A 24,415-nucleotide genomic window follows, 5' to 3' on the forward strand; every position below is an offset into this window, starting at 1 on the left:
TTCAAAGGCTTATCAAGATAGTCTTAGATGAGGCTTTACTGTCGGGGGATGTGTCAGATGCCCTCCACAGAGATCTGGTTAATGATTCTCCACGCACACCCGTCTTTTATGTTTTACCCAAAATCCATAAGAACAAGTTCCCTCCCCCTGGCCATCCCATTGTCAGTGGGTCTAACTCAGTCTTAGAGCCTTTAGCCTTTTATGTTAATCACATATTACAACCCATAGCACGTAGCACTGACACTTATCTAAAAGATACAACGGAACTGATCAGGTCTATTGAACAACTACACATTCCGGAGGGGGCATCTTTAGTTACTATGGATGTGGAGTCTCTCTACACCTCGATTCCCCATGAAGGTGCAAGAGCAGTAGTGGAGAAAGCACTCCTGTCAAGATCACATGACATTTCCCCCACCCACTTCCTACTACAGCTAGTGGATATCATAATTGAGAAAAATTATTTCAGATTCCTGGATCAATTTTACTGTCAGTGCAAGGGAGTTGCAATGGGGTGCCCGGCAGCACCTAGCATTGCTGTACTATATATGGCAGATTTGGAAAAATCATTTTACTTAAACTCCATGGCCTATGGGCCACTTTTCTTGCAGCCATTGTAATATTTGTCCCATGGCTGCTAATGTAGATACATTCTTACATCCCATGACCAAAGAGAAGTTGCAAACGCGGGACTTCTCTACTTGCAGCACACCAGGGGTGATTTATGGTATCAAGTGTACTTGTAAACTCCTATATATTGGCAGTACAACTCGTACAGTGAGGCTCCGTGTACAGAAGCATATGTCTAAAATTAGAAGTGGTGTTACAGATGCACCTTTGACACAGCACTTTATTCAGCATCACAGAAATGAGCGGGAATTTGTCTACACAGTCCTTCAGGTACTAAAACCAAATGGTGGGAAAATAGATCAAAAAGCACTTCTTCGGTTGGAAGCTAAATGGATTTTTAATCTCAGGACAATGGCCCCTAATGGTCTTAACCAGAAGATAGATTTCACCCCATTTCTGGAGTAGCTTTCTAATGCAAAATTGGTCTGGTTTCCCTTTAAATCTGACTCCTTCGGTTACAAATTGGATGTTTGGCAGGCTACTTAACTGCTGCCCGCCCACATAACTGCTGACAAGAGAGGAAATTCTGTTTACCTAAAACTAAGAAGAAACTTGATTCTTGTCCAGCAGGTTATTTTTCAGTAAAAGAAATAGGCTTTACACTAAGGTAATGTTTTGTTGCAATCTTTATTGAAATTTTGTTACACTGTTTAAAATAAAATGTACATTGTTTTATTTCAGTTTGTGATGTAACCAACATATGTATTGTATATTTCATTGTAGAATTTATTTGTGGCTTTTGATGAAGCTGTGAGCCTTGCGAAACGGGACAATGTAGCCAGGCAAACCGGTTGCAAATCTCCCGCCGGGAGCAGCCGGAGAGTGTGGGCGCTCCCCTGTCTTCTTGATTTGACCCTCGGCATTTGTGAATAAAGCTTTGGATTGCAGCAGCGGTCTTTTGGCGTGTCCTTGGTGTGCCTTTGCCTTGGAGTTTGGGACCGTTCCCCCTGTCCTTTTGCCTCCTCATATTCCCAACAACATCATTTTGGTGAGCTCAATAAGCTACAGCAGGAGGGGAGATGCAGGAAGGTTCTATTCCAGAGGTGGAAGTGCATCGACTGAAAATGACCTTTAAATCTTTAGAACTTTACTTTCATTGCCTTGAGTTCCATAGGAACAGAGTTGGAAGGGGCCATCCAGGCCAATCTTCTGCTTAGTACAGAAAATCTTAGCGTATTCCTGATAGAGGGCTTTTCACTAGACTTTGCTTGAAAACTTGCAAAAAGGGACAGCTCACCTCACCCTCAGGTAATTCGTTCCATTATCTAACTGATACAAATGTGACATACTGCTGTTGACATTTTCTAGAAGTTGACCGGCTGAAGTTCAGATAAGTTTTCTGGTGTGGATAAGTTGAAAGAACTTGGTTTCCCCCTAAATAGGATCTCCATATGTAATTCTGAGGTGGATAGATGTATGAGAAAGGGAAAGCACCAAACACTTTGGGCTCAACTTAGACTCTTACTTTAAGTCTATGTGTTGACAAAAGACTGAGTTGTTTTGCTTCCTTTACCCCACAAGGCTGAACTTATAAATAGCTGCAGCTCTACTCCCTCATAAATGAGTGGATACACATTTTCCTGTAGAGAGAGTAGGAAAATCATGTATGAAGTGCTGCCTGGAACCAAGAGGAAAGGTAGAGTATAAATATTTTAATTAATAAGAGTCTTCATGGACAAGCAAACTTGAAACATTAACAGCCTACAACAGAAACCTGGAATAGAGACTAGTATTACAAAGTTACCAAAAAGGAATTCCTTATTAATCTTTCCTTTTCATCACATGGTCTCCTTTTCCCATGAGTATAGTAATTTTAAGAATTAAGTTGTAGCTTTGACAGAGGTAAAACAGATTTGGAGAATCAAATTAGAAGTCTGTAAGAGTTTTGTGTTTGGATCATCTAAATATTTTTTCTTTGTAAATGTTATCTGTGTAGGGAGATATTTGAATCAGGGGCATGTAATGGGCGAGAAAGGGCTTTGCACTGCTTTCCTGAAAAACATCATTGAATAACCGCTACTTGCCCTTTGAGGGGAAACATGCAGTTATTGTACATGTGTGCTGTGCATTTCCCCTAGCCTAGTGGGACAAAGAGCAACTACAGAGGGCTATCTGAGGTCACAAAACTGATGCTAGAGGAAAGGATTAAAGCTCATCTCCCCCGTGCCATGATACTGATCTGAATCATTCCCCCAGTATAGTCACTGTTTACCAATTAAAAAGGCATTCACTGTTTTTTCCAGTTTATTGGCTAATTTGATTTGACCTTCCCTTTGAATGCTTTTTAACCGTTTTCTCTCATCCTTTCTCCATTCACCTTTAGTGGGTGTAGGTGTGTATCCAAATATACATAAAACAGTAATCATCTTGAGTAGGCCAGGTAAAGAAATTCTTCTAACATATGAATCTCATAAACTGTAATTTATCGCATGCTAATCATCATTGCAAATTCTCCAGTTATGGATAATATTAATGGGAGTTTTTTGTGAAGGGATTTTCCAAGTGGCCAGAATTTTGGGGGAAAGGACACTTCTGTATAATTGCCAAATGAGAACAGGTTTGCACATTGCACAGAATGAAGTAGTAGAACTCTAGATACTTCTAGAATGCATGTGGGAGGGTCATTTTTGATGGACCCCCATGGAAAAAAACCTTCCACATGCTAAACTAACAATTCAGGAACAGCACTGCTCCTCTACCCTGACATGTTAGTTTATGACATTCAGGGAATTGTTATATGTGGGTATAAGAAACACAACATCCCCCTTCAAATCCAACACCCCTCCTCTTCAAATCTGCAGTTGTACAGTCCAGAATTCTATGGTCTCAGTCTACCATGTAAAGTAGCTCTCAGTGTTAAGAATATAGAAGTTCTGATGGATCAGAATGAAGGTTCACCACTTCTAACATCCTAATCCCAATTCCAGTGCTCCTAAAACCCTCCCCCTCCCCACCCAATTGCTTATTGTCAGCTTAAACTTGTTTTACCAGAGTTTGTACTATTGTTTGTTTTCAAATGAGCAAGACTTCCACTTTTTTAAAAAATGAAAATTTCTTGCCTTCTATGGTTTCCTTGTAACTGCTTGTTAACCACATTGGCATTCTCAAGGGGCTTGTTCATATGTTTTCTAATCTATGATTGATTTTAAAGTTCAGCAAAGATCTGTGTTTTCCCATTGAAAGGGGAAACCAATAATGTCGCCACTTAAATTCACACTTTATGAGCCCAGAATAGGAGCTTCATCTGCTTATAACACCCAACTGCAACTAGGGTTGCCCGTTCCCCTGGGGCTCAAAGCATGGGGCGGAGGGGGCATGGTGAGAGTACTTACCTTGCGTATGTGTGCAGTGCTTTTGTGCTCTAGAACACTTCCACATTGCACCGGGAATGATATCATTCCTGGTGTGACATGGAAGCATTCTGATTTTACCAAATTGTCCTCTGGTGTGACCCTGCACTTTTGTGTTGCACTGGGAATTACATCATTCCCAGCATGACACAGAAGTGTTCCAGGGTGTGCAGGAGCGCATTCTAGGGGGTTCTTGACCTATTCTATGCCTTTCCCCACTGCTGGCCAGGTGAGAGGTGGCAGGGGGTGGAGGCTGGGAGGGGAGGATCCCCTGCCTCCATAAGGGGAATGGGAACCCCAACTTTTATTTATTTTATTATTTATTTTATTTATGTCATTTATATTTCGCCTTTCTCACTGAGACTCAAGGCAGATTACATAGTGTGAAATTAATACAACCAGTGGCTAGGACAAGGGTAGGCATTTCCGTACAGTGTCAAGAACATTTCCATAAACAATGTCATGGGGTAAATGAATGTAAGTTTACAAAGACATAGTATTAGCAAGGATCCAGTATGGGGTTAAGGAATTGCTGAAACAGGATATAATTCTAGGACTTACATTAAACAACATAAAGTACAGGTAGTAAGTAGGAGTACATATTTAAAGCAACAGATAATATGTAAGGCAACATGATGGTGAAATCTATAGTTTCTAACTCATTAGAGAAATATCTGGGACCACTTTTCTACAATACTGCCCTCTTAGCTGAGAAAAAGGCCTTTTTGAAAAATTCAGTTTTGCATTGTTTGCGGAAAGCCAGGATCGTGGAGGCTCTCCTGACCTCCTCAGGCAGGCCGTTCCATAGCGTAGGGGCCATGGGCTGCTGTTATGATGCTATTTGGTAGGTGATGCTATAAGATAGTGGTTGGGTTGCAAATCAGCTTTCTACTAGTTTGAATTCCACTACTGCCATGTGCTCAGCAGGCAGCCTTGGATAAACCATTCCTCTCTGCACTAGCTCCCCAGCTGTATTGTGGGATCAATAACATTGACTTTGTTCACCACTCTGAGTCTAGCACTAATCTGTCTAGAAGAGTGACTGTCCAGCTGATTGACCCACCACTTGCCACTGGCCCACTGCTGCCATCTGCTGGGCTGATGCTTCCATGGCTACAGTAGAAAAGCAGGCAAATTGTGTTGGGAGCTTGAAGAACCATGTCTCCTCTTGATAATGTCCAGGGAGCACCATATGGTTTCTTGCCCAGCTGAGGACTTGTCATCAAGCTTGGAAGCTTGTGCTGATTTCAGCACATAGCACAGTTCATTCATTCAAGTTTGATGATGGTGCCAGCTGAAAAGAACTTGCTTATCTTCAGTTTAATTTGGAAAAAGTAATCTCCATAAATTGAATGGTAAAGGCTTCTGTGTGCCATAACAAGCTGTGAAAAGGTCATACCCAGAGGATATAGACAATTACAAATGGTCATGTACTGGAAAAATATCCCTCTAGCCAAACCATCTGTACATTTAGTCTGACTCATCTGAAAACCAGACCAACAAGATGAGTTACCTCTTGTAATAAAATAGCCGAATACATAAATATTCTTTTCAAGTAGCCACATTACTCTATATGTAAAGCATGTTTCAAAGCCTGCTGTGGGTATTTTCCATGAAAGCACAACCTAAGCACGATAATCCCAGCTACTTTGACTATGTAACATCTGTCCTCAATTTTTGTGTGATTTATGTTAACATATTGTAAATTATATATAGGTTAAAATCTTAGCCTCATGTTGCGTAAAACTAAAATTATCAAAAGTTTTTGTATATTAGATTGTATAGAGAAACCATATATGTTTTATACATTTAAAATGAGATATATTGTCCTACTCGTCATGCATTTTCATTGTCAGGCACAAACTATTAAATATTTTCACATCAGTGTTTTCCATAAGCAATACAAAGAGGAAGTTTGACATCGTGTTTCTTTTTTTTTTTATAAAAATTTTTAATGGATTAGACACACACAAAATTTAATACAATCACGTTCCCTTAAATTTCCAATTCTAACCCCCTCCCTTTCCCCCCCTTTTGTTGACTTCCAACAGTTTTCCAACCCCTTGTCTATTCTCCCTCTACTCATTTCAAACTTATTATGCTTATTATAATATACTTTCAAACTCTTCTAAGCTTATCTATAGTAACATAGTGCTATCTCTAAATCCCTTCCCAAATGGGTAAGAGTATAACAATCTTAACTTATCTTTTTCAATAATAATAATAATAATCATTCTGTATTATTACAGAATAATAATAATATTCTGTACTCTATCTTACTCTTTCTAATTACTTCAAAATGAGACAAACAATTTGTCCCTCTTTATGCATAACTTCAAATACTTCTATAACCATTGCATATATTCATTATCTATCAATCAATTTGACTTATACTCTATATGTTACTCTTTACTTTCTTTTACATATCTTGTCCTTTTTAATTAGCTAATTCCTCCATCATAAAACTATCCTACAAACAATTCATGTACACGGTCAGCATAAGTCCCACTTATTAGAATTAGACCCACATTCTGTATACTAATGTATATTCATTTTCCGTTGTACAGTTATCTACTGACATAAAAAAATAATTAAATTCTATCCTTATAATCCTTATGATAATAACACTATTGATACCCATCTATTCATACTAATCAAATAAAATAATTGCTTAGAATTTTTTCGTTTAACTCTCTCCCCCCGGTATAGTCACTCCCCTCTCCTTTAGTTATATTTCAGTAATTATCGAACTGCCACAGTCCTCCCACCTCCCATTTTTTCACCAAATATCGTTTCAGCCTCTCCCACTCCGTGTTAAACTGTCCCGGGTCAAGGTCTCTCAATTTTCTTGTCATTTTATCCATCTCCGCCATGTACAGCAATTTATAAATCCAGTCCTCAATAGTTGGCACTTCTTGTACTTTCCATTTCTGCGCATATAGAAGTCTAGCTGCTGCTGTCATGTAGAATAACAATGTCCTGTGTTGTGCTGGAATGTCTTCCATTCCCAAGTTCAGTAGCAGGAGTTCTGGGTTCTTATTGACTTGAAATTGTAAAATCTCACTCATTACTCTTATTATTTCCCCCCAGTACTGCCTAGCTACCTCACAAGTCCACCACATGTGATACAAAGATCCCTCATGCTTTTTACATTTCCAGCATTTATTAGACATATTCAAATTCCCTAGCGCAATTTTCTTTGGTGTCAAATACCAACGATAAATCATTTTGTAGAGATTCTCTTTAATACTGGTACATGTCGTAGTCTTCAATGTATTTTTCCACAAATATTCCCACGCCTCCATTGTTATTTCTTTATTAAAGTTTATAGCTCACTTCACCATTTGCACTTTAACTACTTCATCTTCCGTATACCATTTTAACAATGCTTTGTAAATCTTAGAGATTTCCTTTTTTTCTTCTTGTAAAATTACTTTCTCTAAGTCTGAATTCTCCATTCTTATCCCTCCCTTCACACAGTCCGAGTAGTAAAGATCTCTAACTTGTCTATATTGAAACCAGTCATAATTTGGAGACAACTCTTGTTGTGTCTTTATTCTTATTTTAGAAGATTCTATTCGCGTTATCTCCTTATACGTTAAGCACTGTTGTTCATTATCGACCGTTCTCGGATCTATTACTTCATATGGAACCACCCAGGAGGGGATTCCTTCTTGTAGGTATTCTTTGTACTTCTTCCAAATTGTGAAAAGGCTTCTCCGAATGTAATGGTGCAAAAACATAGAATCTGCTTTTACTTTGTCATACCATAAGTATGCATGCCATCCGAATAATTTTTTGTATCCCTCTAAGGCCAGCAATTTGCGATTTTTTAGCTTCATCCAATCTTTCAGCCATACCAAGCAGATTGCATTGTAATAAAGTCTCAAGTTGGGCAGTTGCATTCCACCTCTTTCTTTTGCATCCTGTAATACTTTCATTTTCACTCGAGGCTTCCTGCCTGCCCACACAAATTCCGATATTTTCCTCTGCCATTTGTCAAACTGACATCGTGTTTCAATGCTAGAGCTGCTGTTTCTTTACTGATAATGATTTGCCCCTGACAAATCACTGACAAACAGGTTGGGTGGCTCAGGGATAAACCGTGAATCTAAGCTAACCTCTGTTCTACAGTCTAATTTGTTTATTGTCTTGTCTTCCCCTAAACCTGGGAATTTAAGTTCCTTAATGATCCAGAGAATTCTCTGGTAGCTTCTCTAACCCTCTAATTCCCAGGGATAGGGCATGAGTATAAAACCAATTTAAAGTATAAAATACTTAAGAAACTCTATTTTCCATGTAGGCCTATTGTGTGGTGTACCACTTTCATAGACATTGGCCGTTTCCACATGTACCGGCATAGTGCTAATCTCTTGCAATGAAGGCGTCTTCCTGGTGCGATTTCTGATGTCATCGCACCACAATCCCATTTTTGTGGTGCGATAACATCAGAAATCGCGCTAGGAAGACGCCCTCATTGCAAGAGATTAGCACTATGCCGGTATGTGTGGAAACTGCCATTAACACTTGTCACTTACATTCATCTGGAGAGTGGCAGTGCTTTCTGCATGCAGCCATTTCATGGACTGTACAAGGCCATTAATTAACTTTTAGAAGTCCACTGATCCTTTCTGATTTATAGAAAATACATTAAAACAGAATATATTTGCCATGTCTGTTAACAATCAGACCCCTCCTCACTGCTAAGAGGGCAATTTATAGATGTAATACCATAAACACTCTTTCCCGTATATCATAAGCCCAGAGCATTGTCTGGACCAAAACAGATGCCAGCCAGGCAGGAGCCTGGAAAATTAACAGAGTGTGAGTCAGAGCAGCTGACTGACTGATGCCCCTCCATGTCCCAGAGGGAGACACATAACTTAGGACAATGAGGTCTTCCGATGAAACTCCTGACTTATCTCGTCAATGCCCAATCTCACTTACTCCTGCCCATTTACCCTAATCTAGCTATTCAGCAAACCTGATAAATTTTCCCATCCAATACTTACAGGGTCATCAAGCACCTTTTCACCTATAAACCACCCCAGATAGGACCCATCAAACCTCTCCCAACTTATTGTCCAACCTTCAGACAACCCATTAAGTTATCGTTTTGGGGAGAAAGACATCGGCTTGCCCCAGGGAGCATTTTGCTTTATAGCTGGACTCTCTAATCACCAGTGAGTGAGTGAGTGAGTGAGTGAGTGAGTGAGTGAGTGAGTGAGTGAGTGAGTGAGTGAGTGAGTGAGTGAGTGAGTGTGCGCGCGTGTGTGCATGTGTGCGGACACACGCACACGCGCACGCTGGATCCATCCATGCACCCCCAAAACCCTTTAGGCCTCTTTTCCCTGTGAAATGCTGGCTGTTTTGCTGCTGCCTTCATGGACCCCTATATTCAAGACTGGTAATTATTGCCTTCCCTGAAACTGCTTTCTCCCATTTCTTCCCTGATTTTCTCAGCTAGCCTTGTATATGCACTGTGTAGTTTTCTGTACATTTGCTCTTTTATTTCTCTTTTAATTAAAAAAGCCTTTCCAGTTGAACATCTGTCTGGCTTATTTGAGAGTTCTCAAAGGGAAGAGAAGCTGGAGAATCTCAGTTACTCCCTCTCACTTGTTTCCTTAAAAGCTAATTGCCCCAACTAATTAGGAGACTGCCTATTTGGATAACATGTCTGCCACTCTGCTTTCATATCAATATATCTGCAAAATGAAGCTAGAAATTTCCAGGGTTGCAGAAAAATCTGAAATCTAAAAAATAAAATACCTCAAGAGTTTAACTCCCCCCCCTAAAATAACAGAAACAATGCCTATAGTTTTAAGAAAAGAATGCCCACTGAACTCTCAGTGGTTATTGGAGACTGATGGGCAGCTAAAAAAATATTGCTAAGCCTTTCAACACTTGGTTTCTGTAAAGCAAAATGGAAGAGTGGACTGGGAGGCCAAAACAGCCCTGTAAAAAGTGTTACACACATGCACACCACTGTGCATGTGTGTAATGCATGATGTCATCACGCAGGGGTGGGAGGTGTGCTGCCCAGGTGGCAAGCCAGCCGTTCCAGTGCCCAGTGCACCGTGGAGCTGGCAGCAGCAGTGCTGCTGCACTAGGGTAGCTGCTTTGCTACACACGCAGGACTTCCCAGTCCTGTGCTCAGCCACCTGCACGGCAAACCAGCCGCCCCAGCGCACGGCCACTACACCGCTGCCAGCTCTGCAGTGCACCATGCACTGGGGGGGCCAGCTGAGCACAGGACTGGGAGGCCCCCTGTCCGGTTTGCCTGCCCCATGCCACCCGCATGGCAAGCTGGCCGCCCCAGCGCACGGTGCGCCGTGGAGCTGGTGGTGGCACGGGCGTGTGCTGGAGTGCCTGGCTTGCTATGCGGGTGGCTGAGCGCAGGGCTGGGAGGTCCTGCACGTGCGGCAAGCCAGCTGCCCCATCAGCGGGGTAGGCGAGGGCCTCCCAACCCTGCACTCAGCCTCCTGCGCGGCAAGCTGTGGTGCGCTTCCGGTGCCTGGCAGCAGCGCCCGGTGCCCCCTCTTTGGTGATGTCAGGGGCAGGCTACTCCCCCTGCCCCCCCTCGATCTGGCTCTGGAAGGCGGGGTTTCCCAGTGCCGGCTATTCAAGTATATTTGGCATATTTGGATATAGTCAGATAAACTCGTGTTTACATTATCAAATTACCTATATATTTCTGGGAATATCCAAAAATCACATTTTAAAGGTTGCAATAGCTTGTACCCCTTCCCTTTATAAGCTTCTCAGGCTTCCTGGGCAACAGAGCAGGAGGGAAGGAGGCAGCATTGTTGCATGTGTGTGTGTCAGTGTTGCTTGCTTGCCACATACCATTGCCAGGTCTGGCTGCTGCCTTGGTATTACTAGCTTGCTAGTTGGATGCTGGGATTCTCTCCTTTGACATTGGTTCTGGTGGGATACTCTTGTTTAATGTTGATTTTCTTGGGCTTGCATTGGCCCTGGGTTCTGTCTGGCATCTTTGAGTGAAACTGTGATTCTCTAGTTTGATGCTGGTTCCATTGGACTTTGTTGGTTCTATTTGCCTTGTCAGGCTTCCAGACACTTTTTAAGGGTTGCCCCAAGTACAGCATATTGCAATAGTCCAGTCAAGATGTAATTACGACATGAATTTCTGTGGCTACAGCTTACTAAACCAGGGATGGAAATAGCTGACACATCAGGCAAAGCTGGGCAAACACTCTCCAAGCCACCACAGCCACCTGGTTTTCTTAGGGGACTGCTGCGTAAAGCAGTACTCATAAGCTGCAAACCTGATTTTTCAAGGGGGGTGTAACCCCATCCAAGATAGATGAGATCTCACATTTGTCAGCCTGTCTGCTAACCCAGAAAACCTCTGTTTTGTAAGGAATAAGTTTCAGCTCAATTAAGCTTCCCACCCACTCAGCTTCACCCTCATCCAACCCATTACTGACTTCAAGCACCAGTTCTGATAAGAAACCATTTCCATCATTTCATAAAATAGGCATTTCATTCTTGCATTTCCTCTTAATAGTTCCAGTTCAAACCAAATACTAAAATAATTTAAAATAAATTTAATCAATCTGTTATTTTGTATTATAATTCTGTATGGTGTATTTTTTTAAAGGCAGGCATTAAACAGTATAGTGGCACATTTCCACTGAATTTATGCATAATATGTTACTTTTATGTACAGGAGGGTTATGAACAGCAGGTTACTTAAGATATTCATATTTTCCAGATGGGTAGCCATGTTAGTCTGCAGTAGAACAACAAAGTCAAGTTCAGTAGCACCTTAAAGCCAAGAGTCAAAGCTCCCTTTGTCAGATAAAAGAACACACATAACAGTATTCAGTTGCTGATTTTAAAAAATGCACCTCTGCCCAGTGTTGGGGGAGAAAATGGCAAATATGGGCAAAGGGACAGGGAAATGGCTGTCATGTGGATAGGAAAATCCAACCTTTCCCACCCACACAGCAGCCATCTAGGCTCTACCAAAACTTTGCAGCAAAGCTGGTTTGAGAAAGATGAAAGTGTATGAGTTTATCACAATGCCTTGGCAAAGCTGGGGAGAAAAAACCCACTTCCCAACAGCATTGAACTCGGGGAAGATAACCTATGTGGAAATGGCCAATGTTATGACTTCCCAAATAAAGAAAAGGAAATCACATCAGCATGCTTAGGGGATATGTAATGGTTATTATACAACTCCAACAAAGATTCCTAAAATGATTGCTAAGCCCATTCTTCTCCATTTTTCATTTCAATGCTCACTAGCTTGCACCATCATGTTTCTTAAATGGCCAAATCAAGGACAGAAACATCCTGCTTAAAAGTTATATGAAAAAAACAAAAATAAACAAAACACCATGCCTGTAATTTAGAAGTGACTTGTACAGACCAATTACATTAATGCTGATGGAAATTATGCATGTAGAAACCACAGGACTAAGTGAAGAAACATGCCAAAAAAGCTGTGATAGCAAATTTATATCACTATATGAAGGATTTAGTCAAAGTACGTATCAAGAAACCTGCTTTAAAAAACTTGACAGATCATTAAAGGGGAGAGACCTTCTTAACCAGAACACTAGCTCCATGTTATTAAGCATCAACAGTCAAGGAACATTTTTCATAGACGAACCTTGGCATTTCAAGCTAGTGCCAGTGCCAAGGGAAAATGAATTATTGGATTTTAGTTTCTCATGTGGGTGGTAGTTTATGGAGTGAAGAAAGCTGATTTTCCTTCTGACTCTGCTGCTGTTCAGTCACCCTGTGGTGACTGAGATGGTGCGGCATTTTTGGAAATTTCTGAAGTATTTCTAAAGCATAAGCGATAACTTGGAAGAAAAGTTCATAATGCTTGGGGTCTAATCATGAAGCTATAGCAATTAGGATTTCGTTCTGGGCTACTAATGCATGGTCAGAATGACACCGTGGTCTTTGCCATTAACCTTTTCTGTCACAGCTTCTTGAATCCTGAAAGCGGTCGGGAGTGGGAGCAAGAACAATTCTGGGGCATGAATCCTCACCTGCCAGGGTAACAGAAGCCACCACCAGTCCCTTTTAACTAACAGCTTGGAGAGTGAGGAACAAAGTATCCAGCCCTACTAGGTTTGCTCCCACCCCTTACCTTGACAGCTGGAGATAGGGGGAGAAGCTGAGTGGGCTATGTTTGGGGACAGTTTGGCCCTGCTGAGACCCTGTATCTTCTAGTTTTAAACTGAAAGTGACTTTTGGGGGCTTCTGGAGCATGTGTGGATACCATTCCGCTGCATGCTCTAGGGCTCCTGGCTTGCCTCCTCCCTCTTTTTCTCCCACCAACCAGGTGAGCTGGGCCTGGGGGGGGTGAAAGGTGGGGGCTAGCTCTATTCTGGATTACTATGGCCAGGCCTGATTCAAATATAGGTGTGCACTTAAGAAGCCTTGAGTGTCTAGTTAGCTTTTTTATATTGAATCATTTAACTCCAGGCAAGAAGTATACCACAGATAATGTCTTAGGTGCGTTACTGATACACAAATAATACAATTATGAGTCTCTTCTTCCATTTCATGCCTTTATTATTACAAAATAATTATTCATCAATCTTAGTATCAACTCAAACAACAGAAGATCATACAATCCATTATTACTACAAAAATCAACAAAGGAAAGCAATTACATCTTACTCAAAGATATGAAGGTCACAGGCAAGGAACATCTAAGAAGCTCTCGATCATATTTATAGCATTTCATAACTTTCTCTTATCAATAGCTGTGTATCCTGTTTCAAAAACTCAAATTCTTGGCTAACTTATTATCTTATGACTTCATACACCAAAGTTATCCATATTTGAAACATCATCTTGAAACATAGAATAATCGTTCATTTTTGCTACTTCTTGTCTTTAAAAAGTCTATATAGAATTAGTGATTTCCAGTTTCTCATAAATCTGAATATCTTTTGGCCCTCCAGCAATGCAACTATCCTTGAATATTATCACCAGCTTCTATGAAGTTAACCATTCCTGTCATTTTTTTATTTTATTTATGTCATTATGCCTTTCTCACTGAGACTCAAGGCAGATTAGATAGTGTAGATTAGTACAGTCAATATCAAGGACATTTCAATAAAGGCCCTAGGGTAAATAAATGCAAGTTTACAAAGACATAACATTAGCAAAAAAAATCCAATACAGAGTTGAAGAAACGCTGAAACACAGCAAGTCTAGGACTGACATTATACAACATAGGACTACCAAGTAGGGTCATACTTAAAGCAACAGATAGTCCATAGGAGCACATACTTAAGCAACAGATAGTATGTAAGGCAACATAGTGGTGAAGTCTATAGTCCCTAACTTGTTAGTGAAGTATCTCTTTGAGACCACCTCTGTATAATACTGCCCTCCTATCTGAGTAAAAAGCCCTTTTGAATAATTTAGTTTTGCATCGTGTGCAGGAAGCAAGGAGAGTGGGGGCTCTCCTACATCCTCAGGCAAGCCGTTCAATAGACAAGAGTCCTGCACTGACGCCTGTCCTGGTAATCTGGTCCAGAGCACAGAAAGGCGTGTAAGCGGCAGGTATTCCACCAGCAGCAGCAACAGAATCCAACCAGAGCACTAACTGGAATGAAGACCCTTGTTTTATGCCAGGCTACCCACAGAGTAGCCTGATCCTGCCTGCCCAATCAAGAAGTGTTGCTAGGACATGTGACCACATTCATCTGCAGCTGGAATGCATTCACAATCAGAGCAACTTACCCTCACCCAGGGTTCCTTGTGGAAACGAGATGGAATATGTGCGCAAAACTCCCTCCTGGTCTCTGGCATTGAAGTGCTTTGATCCCATGATCTCATCTGCACCTCTATACCTCAATTCCGTCTCATCCCTTCTCTCTCTGGGAACTGCAAAGTCATAGCAGCTATACTTTTCCCAAAACTGGCCAAATTCAAAAGCCTGAAGCAAAGATTTGAAAAGCCAAGACATAGACAAACAGTGCAATCCTAAACAGAGTTACTCCAGTCTAAGCCCATTGATTTCAATGAGCTTAGATTGGAGTAACTCTGCTTAGGATTGAGTGTAAGAGAGGGCTGGTTTTTGATACATACAATACCTCATAAAATTGCTTCTGATGGAGGCTAAGACAGTGTGTCAGGTTAAGTATTGGTAAGTCAGGTTGGTATTTCTTCAGAACTTTTTTATTGAGAAAAAGAGAAGGGCACACTCTTGGCCTCTTTCTCTCTTCCTCAAAACACAGTACTATAAGCCAGTTCACCCCAGGAATGTGTCTTGGGAAATTCCTAGAAATGTGGAAACAGTGCGGTACCTGAGGAGTGTGAAGCTTGGGGAAGCTCGGAAGGTATGCAATGCCATAGACTTCATTTCCCAAAATTGCCATTTTCTCCAGGAGAACTCATCTTTATAGTCTGGAAATCAGTTATAACTCCATGTCCCACTTTGATGTTGGTAACCCTAGCCAGCTTTGATTAAAAGCCTATTCATAATATAAAACGGGACTAAGGTTTCATGTTCTCTTCTCTCAATTACTATCTCTCAAGAACTCACCTCCTTCACATCTACTCCCCCAGCAACACTGCCACAAGACAAAAGCAGACCACAGTCTCTCTAGAAAAGATGAAAAGGAAGCCTCTCCTCTTATCCCCATGTTCCATGGCCTTAAGGCGTCCTAGTGGTGGGTGAAATACAGAACTTCCTTTGCAAATCAAACCCTCCCTTGTTCGGGCATCAAAGTAGAGAAAATGACCTTTTCTTCAGCTATCCAGCACATTCACATACTTGCAAGAGATATACTGGTCATACTAGGGAATGTGGCCGTACTGCCTAACACAGTGTTGCACTGAGGATGGAACTAGACATCGGGAATATACTGAGTTCCTACCTCCATGTTTGTCTCAATACATAATTCAGTCATGGTAGCTGGGGGAGGGAAAGACATGCTGGGAGAATTGGGAAGTAGAAGAGAATGCTTAAACATTCCCTGTCCATTGATTCTTCAGTGTTATTTCTTTCCTTTTACATTTCTCACAAACACATAGTTAAACCCTGATGTCGGAAAAGTCACAAGGTGATTTGGAAGAGGGGAAAAATAGATGGGGAGGGAGTTAAGGATGTCTCCCTTCCTACTTCTACATTCCTAATAAGCCTCCGGGGAAAGTTTTTTATTCTGAGAACACCCAAGAAAGCTTAAATTGGGCACATACATGCAGTCTGACTGAGAGGTACTGATTACCACTAGGTGGGGCCTGGAGATCTCCCAGAATTACAACTGATTTCTAGATTACAGAGATCAGTACCCATGGAGAAAACGTCTGCTTTGGAGGGTGGAATCTATGATATTATACCTGAGGTCCCTTTCCTTTGCAGACTCCCCCCGCTCAAAAATCTCCACAAATTTCCCAATCCAGAGTTGGCTAAACTAATTACCACAAAAATTTGTAAAATTTCCCCTATAACAGGGAGGCAAAAAAAATGTCCCTACACATAGCTAAAACATTTATCAGGCTACCAACAAAGCTTAAATTTGGTAAACATTGCTCAAATCATCATTAGATACAGTAGGGCATAATTACACCTATCTGTCAAAACATAGAGCATGAAGTTTACCTCATAAGAAGCCAGCATTTTAGACCAGAACAAACCAAGGTACATGTGGATTAGAATGCTGGGCTGTGTGAAGTTTTGTTGCTCCTTCAGATTTTCATTTGGGTGAGGACAAGAAATAGTTATCAATGTTTGCAGAATGCAAATTTAATTTTCTAGAACTAGATAAACACCAAGCTCTCAACCAAACACAGAGGAAAACAGTGCAGGAGGAAGGTCACTTTAAATCAGGGTTCACCAACTTTTTTTTTAATGAAAGCTACTTCTGAGTAGTTAAAAATATCCTAAAAATAACCCACCCCATCTGGCATGTTACCAAGTTTTGTTCTATCTTAAAAACAGAACATGGACTCAGAAAAGCACCAGAAATGAAGCTGTCAGCTAAGCAGCACAAGAAAAATCCTATTCAATAAAAGTTTTTTTAAAGCCTGAAATAGATCTTTTCACAGTCTTTTTCTGATGTAATGAAACTTATACTTCTAAGATGTGTCAAGGACTGTTAATTTTAAGACATTCCCTAAGGACATATGTTCTAGTAATCAGTTCAGCTAGATTGCATACATTTTGCTGGAGTTGCTTTGTACATAAAGCTATATGAAATACTCCTTGTTTCTCTTGTCCCTCATTTGGAACCCTGAACATTACACCTCGGTCTTCCAGGGCATACATCAGTTACTCTGCAGCAGCCAATAAGCTACTAGTAATTCACAAGCAACCTTTTGGAGACCCCTGAAAAACCTGAGTAAGCAAAACAAGCCTTCAAATGTTTCTGCTGGCCTGCTTCAAAGAGGGGCACTTCAGGATTTGCTAGGCTTGCAATAGAGACATCATTGACATTGCTATGTCATCATCAGGTACACCCCAGAAGTGACAAAGGGTAGCTCTAAGAATCACCAAAAACTCCATGGTACAGTGCCCATCACATGCACCCTCCATGTCCCCAACCCCAGTCCTCCTACCAGTTGCCATGATTAGAATGGCAATCATAGGACTTGCTGTCAAGGAGCCCCTGATCATCACCTGGATAGATTATACTTCCAGATGAACAAAAACCAATCCATGATTTCAATCCATACTAAAGAGGGAGGGCATACGGCAGAAGGTACACAATCATATCATTCAATATTGAGTTACAAAGCTATGTATATATTTGAAAGCAAGGACAACTTACTTCTGAGTAAACTTAGTTCAGCTCAGTCTATTAGTCATCTGTGTGCATGATGTGGTAAAAGGAAGCGGCTGACTCACCAGCAAGCTGGGTTGCCACCTGGGGCCGGATGGAGTGGAGGCCGGACAAAGAGTGGAGGCGGAGCGTCCATCCCGCAAAGATCCAACCGCATGGTCAGCGCCATTGCTGCTTGAGCATCTGCAGGGACGGGCTCCCCCCCGAGCAGCCCCGGCGTGGCCGCAGCAGGCCAAAACTGCAGCTTCAGGCCCCTCGGGGGCCTTCCATGGCAGAAACGGGGCGGGCCGCCTGGCCGCAGCACGAGCAGCCGCTGCCTGTAATGGGGCCTGGTGAGTAGCCTACCCTCACTTCCCATATCGGTAAGCCAAGGCCGTGCAGAGAAGGTCGCTAATGGATACAGCCGTGGGTATACCCAAGCCCAACTTGGCAGTTAAGAAAACTGGGCTTCTACTTATTAGCCAACAAGAAGTTTACACGGAAGATGACATCGGACCTTGGCCAAAGCCTCAAGGCCTGGGGAAGCCGGGCATTCTATGGCAGCGATAGCAACGCCCCTCGCCTCTGGGTGACGGTGCTGGAGAAAGGGAGGTGCCCACCCCTCTTGCCGCTGCTGGCGCTGACAGGACCACCATTGCTCACTACTTCCTTCGCTATACAGTCAGCAGTGACTAGGGTGGCCGCGGAGAGCCCGTTGCCCGCAAAGTTTGCCGTGGCAGCGGCGCGAGACGGGCCTTCAGCTGGGCGCCGGCTCCCGCTGCCAGGTGGACTGCGGGACTGCGCGGCCCGGTTCGCCTCCTCTCTACCGGTGCATGGGGCAGCGGGTGGTTCGTGCATCTGGCACGGGCACGGCATACCCAGATGCAAGCGCTAGGGCCAGGCGGTGCCCAAGCCTCTCGGGGGGCCCAGTCTCGATACAGTTCCCCAGGGCCATGAGGGTCCCACAGTGGCTCCAGGAAGCAAGAAGTAGCCGCAGCTAGGAGAGGAGAATTTCGATGGCGGAGCCTGCAGCCAGGTGGAACAGGGGGACTCCAGTAGCAAGGGAATGCCGCTGCAGGCAACTCCAAGGAACAGAGAGCGAAGTTAGGCAAGCCTCAACAGCGTTGCCTGCCCAAAAACGTGCGCAGAAAGGCGGAGAAGACCGAAGTTAGGCAAACCTCAACAGCGTTTCCTGCCCGAGAATGTGCGCAGAAAGGCGGAGAAGACCGAAGTTAGGCAAACCTCAACAGCGTTTCCTGCCCGAGAATGTGCGCAGAAAGGCGGAGAAGACCGCCTTTGAGTTTGGCCAATTGAACCTAGTACACAGGAAACCATGAGGGGAAGAAAGAGAGCCCATTTGCGAGAGGAGTACCGCAAAAGTTTTGAGAAGGTCAGAACAACTCATTCAGATGGCTTCGTCCGGGGCCTCCTCCGAACAAAAGGGAGCAGGAAGAGGTGAGCATGCAGAGCAAGGCCAGGCATCACACAGATAGCTAGCTGCCGCTTGTCAGACTCCAGATTCGGATCCGGACACCGCGCCAATGGTAAGCTCACTGCCATAGAGTGCGTTCAGCGTAGCAAAGGCTCACGGGTATAGGGGCCACAGTAGAGGATGCACGGGTTAGAGGAGATCACGGGAGGACGGACGAGATTTCATCCTCGGGAACAGAATCACAAGACTGACTCAGGTCTCCAGGGCAGAGAGGCCAGAACTGGTAAGTGGGACCCAGGCCATTGGGGCAGGCAGAGAGCTGCGCTCAGGGCCGGGGGATGCCCCCTGCGGATTCCAATCACCGACCCGCGTTCAGGAGCCGATCTCACGTGTGTACCATGGGTGGGCGTTCGCACCCGTCAGCAAGCTCAGGAGCTGGTGGGGGGCAGGGGATGTCCAAGGAAACACAGGCGTCACGGCAGAGCGAAGTCAGTCGAGCGCACAGCCACTAGTGGGGTGCAGGGGTGCCACGAGTCCGCAAGGGCGGGACAGGCTACATACCACGGGCGGGCGGGCGCCTCGCCATACACAGGAGCAAAGCTCCACAAATCGAAGGCACAGCGGGCATTAAGGGCGGCCTTGAACCAGGCGAGGACTTCAGGTTGCAGGCAACCAGCAACAAAAGCATGCGTGGGGACCAGCCAGCCAGATGTGCCCAATCACAAGTCCACCCATGATATGCCAGGTGGCGGCAGCCAAGAGCAAAAAGGAGGAGCAGGTGGGGCACATGGTGGGCCAGTTGGCATACCCCTGGCAACAGCCAGGTGTGCCCCTGCTGGGGCGGTCCGGGATAAGATGCAGGGCGAATTCCGGCTGATTCGCCACCTTCGCGCCTGGAAGGAGCATCAGTGAATGAAGCAGTACCGGCAGTGCTCGGCACAGCACGCTACTCATTGTTGGCCACACGGTGACCTAGGGGTGGGCTCGCAGCCGGGGCACCACCCGGGGTCCGATTCCACGACGAGTGTTGGGTGGACATGGCCATGCCCAGGGACCGCACGGGGCTGCACGGCCATGAGACCTTCGACGCATTCCACAAAGGGGGCGATGGAAGACCGGTGCGCCCCTCAGTCACTGCTCATGGCCTGGGGTCTCCGGGGCAGTGCTGGGTTGGCAGAGGAAAGACTCGGGGCCAGGAACCCGCAGGCTGCCCCCCGATTAGGGGAAGGGCTGGCCGGATAGGACGGGTAGGCGTTCCAGCCAGTAGTCGACGGCGAGAGTACAGAGCGCCAAGAATGTTCTCTTGGTGGCGGCAACCAAGCAGTGGCGAGTCGGGGCCAGGCAATTGTTTCACCCAGAGCACGTCAAGCGTCTGGTGCGCAGGTCGGTTTGACGGTCTGCAGAGCGAAATCGTTTTGGAGCTCGTCATATTCCTCGCTTCCAGGGGATAGGCTTGTGGGGATGGCACCTGATGCAAAGCAGCGCATCGACCCCTGCCTGGAGGAGCTGGGAAGTGGGGGAGCACCGGCAGTGCAGGGGGGGCTGAATTCACTGGCGCCTACGGTGGGGCGGGCCGGCGGGACCGCTCTCATGGCCTTCCTCTCGGAGTGGCCCGGCCAGGCAGGAGGGGTCGTGCCAGCAGAGGCCCCGTGGGAATGCCCGGCGCAAAGGGGGAAAGGCATGATTGCACCTAGGACCATCAGGCTGCACACGGCGGCTATCTCGCATTGGCGGGCGACGGGCAGGGCAGAATTGGGAGTCAGCTTCAGGCCAGCGGGGCGTGGCGGGCGGGCCCGCCGGGAACACATAACAGGGATGCCCAGCGGCCCATTACAGCTAACGTCTGGCAGGTCACTTCGAAAAAGCCGGGCGGGTTAGGCATTCACCTCAGGAAAGCACGCTGTTCGAGGCGGCCCTCAGCCTCGCATGCAGCAGGGGCATGCCGCATTAGCGAAGGGGCGGTGGCCTCATCCTTGGGCCAGTCCAACAGGGCAGTGCTGGCAGATGTGCCAAGCAAGGGGGTGCGAGAGTGGTCGGGTCCAGCTCTAGACCGATCCGGAAGGGCGCAGAGCAGCTGTGCAGCTCCATCACGGAGTGAGGAGCGCCCCGCGCTACAGGCGCCCCCCCCTTGCCCAGGGCAGGCAGGCAGGCAAGGACATAGGGACAGGCGCCCCGCCATTGCAGGCCTGCTGGCCAGTCATTACCATTTGCAGCAGGCAAGCGAGTCAGCCTTTGAGTGGGGGGCTTCCGGCCAAGGGCAGATGGGCCCCAATCAGTCTGCATTGGAGCAGCCACCGCAGCAGCGGAGGGGAGCCTGGCCGCTGGCAGGGCAAGGGTGCGGGCAGGCGGACATCCTGAGCCTACCTGGGGTATGGCAGGAAGGAGAGTACTAATGTTATGTGTTCAGTAGCAGGCACGACTGCAGGCACAGTACCCCTACCGCGAAGAGGCTGCATGAATGATGGCTGGCTGGAGTAACAACGAGAGCAGTGCAGGCGGAGGGATGAGAGTGGGCCCCCTGGAGGGCCCTGGCGGTGATCACCAGGGCTGTTGTGCCAGTCACCTCCGGCGGCCAGGGAGGAATTTTTCCCACAAGGGGCTAGACTGGCCGAGGCCACTTGGGGTTTTTGCCTCCCTCTGGTCATCAAAGTCGGGCCCCCCCCAGGGGTTGGGGTGGCTCCACCTTTGTGGTTTTCACAGCTGGAGCATTGGCGGGGAGGTGGGCCTTGGCCTGCCTCCAGTGGCGGTTTTTGAGGCATTGGGCAGGATCCCAACAGGGTGAGCGGGCCTGCGAGCTGCTCACCCCGACAGATCTGGAGGCACGGGTCGCCAGGCGGGGCCGGCGACGGAACAGCAGGTGCCGTGGTGGCCAGGGGGGGCTGGCGGGTGATGCATCGGTTCGGCAGTGAGGCCTACGATGCCAATGGGGATCCAGCCCAGATGCCAGGCCAATGCTCCATATAGCTGTAATCAATAAAGTTGTGGCCATTTATAACCCACACAAGTGTCCGGTGAGCTTACTTAGCTGCAACGCAGTCCGACATAGCCCCTAGGTGGCAAAAGGAAGCGGCTGACTCACCAGCAAGCTGGGTTGCCACCTGGGGCCAGACGGAGTGGAGGTGGGACGAAGAGTGGAGGCGGAGCATCCATCCCGTGAAGATCCAACCGCATGGTCAGCGCCATTGCTGCTCGAGCATCTGCAGGATCAACATGCACCCTCCCACCCTCCGCAATTTCAGAGCTTTTGAGGGGGCTCTGTCACAACTTTAGGGGTTGGCAGTTTTTGAGGCATTGGGCTCGATCCCAACAGGGTGAGCGGGCCTGCGAGCTGCTCACCCCGACGGATCTGGAGGCACGGGTCGCCAGGCGGGGCCGGCAACAGAACAGCAGGTGCCGTGGTGGCCAGCGGGAGGCTGGCGGGTGATGCATCGGTTCGGCAGTGAGGCCTACGATGCCAACGGGGATCCAGCACAGATGCCAGGCCAATGCTCCATATAGCTGTAATCAATAAAGTTGTGGCCATTTATAACCCACACAAGTGTCCCGTGTGCTTACTTAGCTGCAACTCAGTCCAACATAGCCCCTAGGTGGCAACTACAGATGTTTTACTGGAACCAAACAAAATTAAATGCAAATATATGTATTTTAAGATAGAAAGAAAGGACTCTTTCTTTCAAGCCATGTTTATCTGAAAAAACTCACATCCAGGATATGGTTAGCATTGCAGTGTAGCTTTAGTATTCAAGCAGGAGTCATTTTGCTAGGAATTTGATTGATTTGATTGCAACAGGAAAAAGAAAAGCTTCTGCAGAATTACTTCGGAGATTGTAATGGAAAAGGTAAAAAGAAATCAGTCTGCCCTCCTGAGAAACAGTAGCTGTCATTAACAAAGAGGGAGCAACTTGTCATAAGGTCATGGTAGTGTGTGGCAGACTCTGCACTAAGCATCTGGAAATTATTTGTGGAAAAAATCTCATTAAGACTTTGGACTCTGTGACAATGCTAATCTATTTTGTTTTTCCCTTTTTAGATCCATCAGCAAACATTCCAAAAGCTGAGGGCAACAACGAAAAGAATAATGTAACAACAGCATTTAAGAATATTACATATATGAAAAGAAAAAAAAGCACCATGTTTAATCAACTACCAGAAGAAAAGGAAACAACAAGGAGCTGAAATAGAAGGGGAAATGTCTCTTTGATGGCTCATTATGGAGAATGGAATGTGAAGAGCTCATAAAAAGAGGAATTGGTCTAGCTGCTATCACATTTGGAAAACATCTAAAGATTAGGAAAGCAAAAGCATAATAAGAAAAACAATATCTCTTATTGATGAGATAATTGCAATATATTGCTTGAAGAATGAAGATCAATGGTTAGAGACACAAGTACTTGTGCGGCACTTTAATTAATAGATTAAGGGAAGGGCTGTGACTTAGCAGTAGAGCATCTGCTTTGCATGCAGAAGGTTCCAGGTTCAGTTCCCAGTATCTTAAAGGAACTGGTAGTAAAAGACCTCTACTTGAAAGCCTGGTGAGCCACTGCGCTCATAGTAGATAATACTGGCATTGATAGACCAATGGCAGCTTCATGTGTTCATTCATTGTAACCTTTTGTGAAATGCAGCCCTTTTTCATAGTACAAAAGACTACTGTAGTTAACTCTGGAATTCAAAGAAAGGTATATATGTATAAGACCCATTAAAACTAATGAAATTTAAGCATGCACATAAGTGTTACAGCCATCACTGATTTCATGAGACTTATGTTATACTATCTCCATGTCCTTCATCATCTTCATCTTCATCAGGTGCTGGTCAGCCATGGTGTATGTAAACAGCAACTATTTCCAATGTGCACAAGGCATTTCATCGGCCAGCCAACAGCCAGTAAACATTTAATACTATTAACTAGCACCTCTTCATTTAAACATATCCAGACATAAACCATAGTAGGGAAACACCTGGCTGCTCCTCTGGATTTTATCTGACAGCAGCTTTTGTAAACCTCTTGAACATTTTACCAGAAAAGGTCTGATCTCTAAACTGCTTATGTTTCGTTTGGAATGGAACCTACATAAGTCAGTATGCTATGTTCAGAAACACGTGCAATTTCCACAGGCTACTATTCTGCCTGGCACCAGATGGAACCATGTTGCAGTGAAAATCAATGGCAGAGTGACAGTGTAATCCTAAACAGAATTACACCTGTTTAAATCCATTGAATTCAATGGGTTTAGAATGAT

At 45.1% G+C, this 24,415-nt stretch overlaps 1 long non-coding RNA gene across 1 annotated transcript; it reads left to right on the top strand.

Annotated features, from left to right (window-relative positions):
• The first annotated feature begins 1,149 nt into the window (after positions 1 to 1,149).
• Positions 1,150 to 24,140, top strand: LOC129326949 (uncharacterized). Its single transcript, XR_008596767.1, has 3 exons — positions 1,150 to 1,237; positions 1,354 to 1,878; positions 23,203 to 24,140. It is a non-coding gene; the product is annotated as an uncharacterized LOC129326949 (long non-coding RNA).
• The last annotated feature ends 275 nt before the right edge of the window (positions 24,141 to 24,415 follow it).

The sequence above is a fragment of the Eublepharis macularius genome, chromosome 4 (assembly GCF_028583425.1).
Source record: "Eublepharis macularius isolate TG4126 chromosome 4, MPM_Emac_v1.0, whole genome shotgun sequence".
Lineage (NCBI taxonomy): Eukaryota > Metazoa > Chordata > Lepidosauria > Squamata > Eublepharidae > Eublepharis > Eublepharis macularius.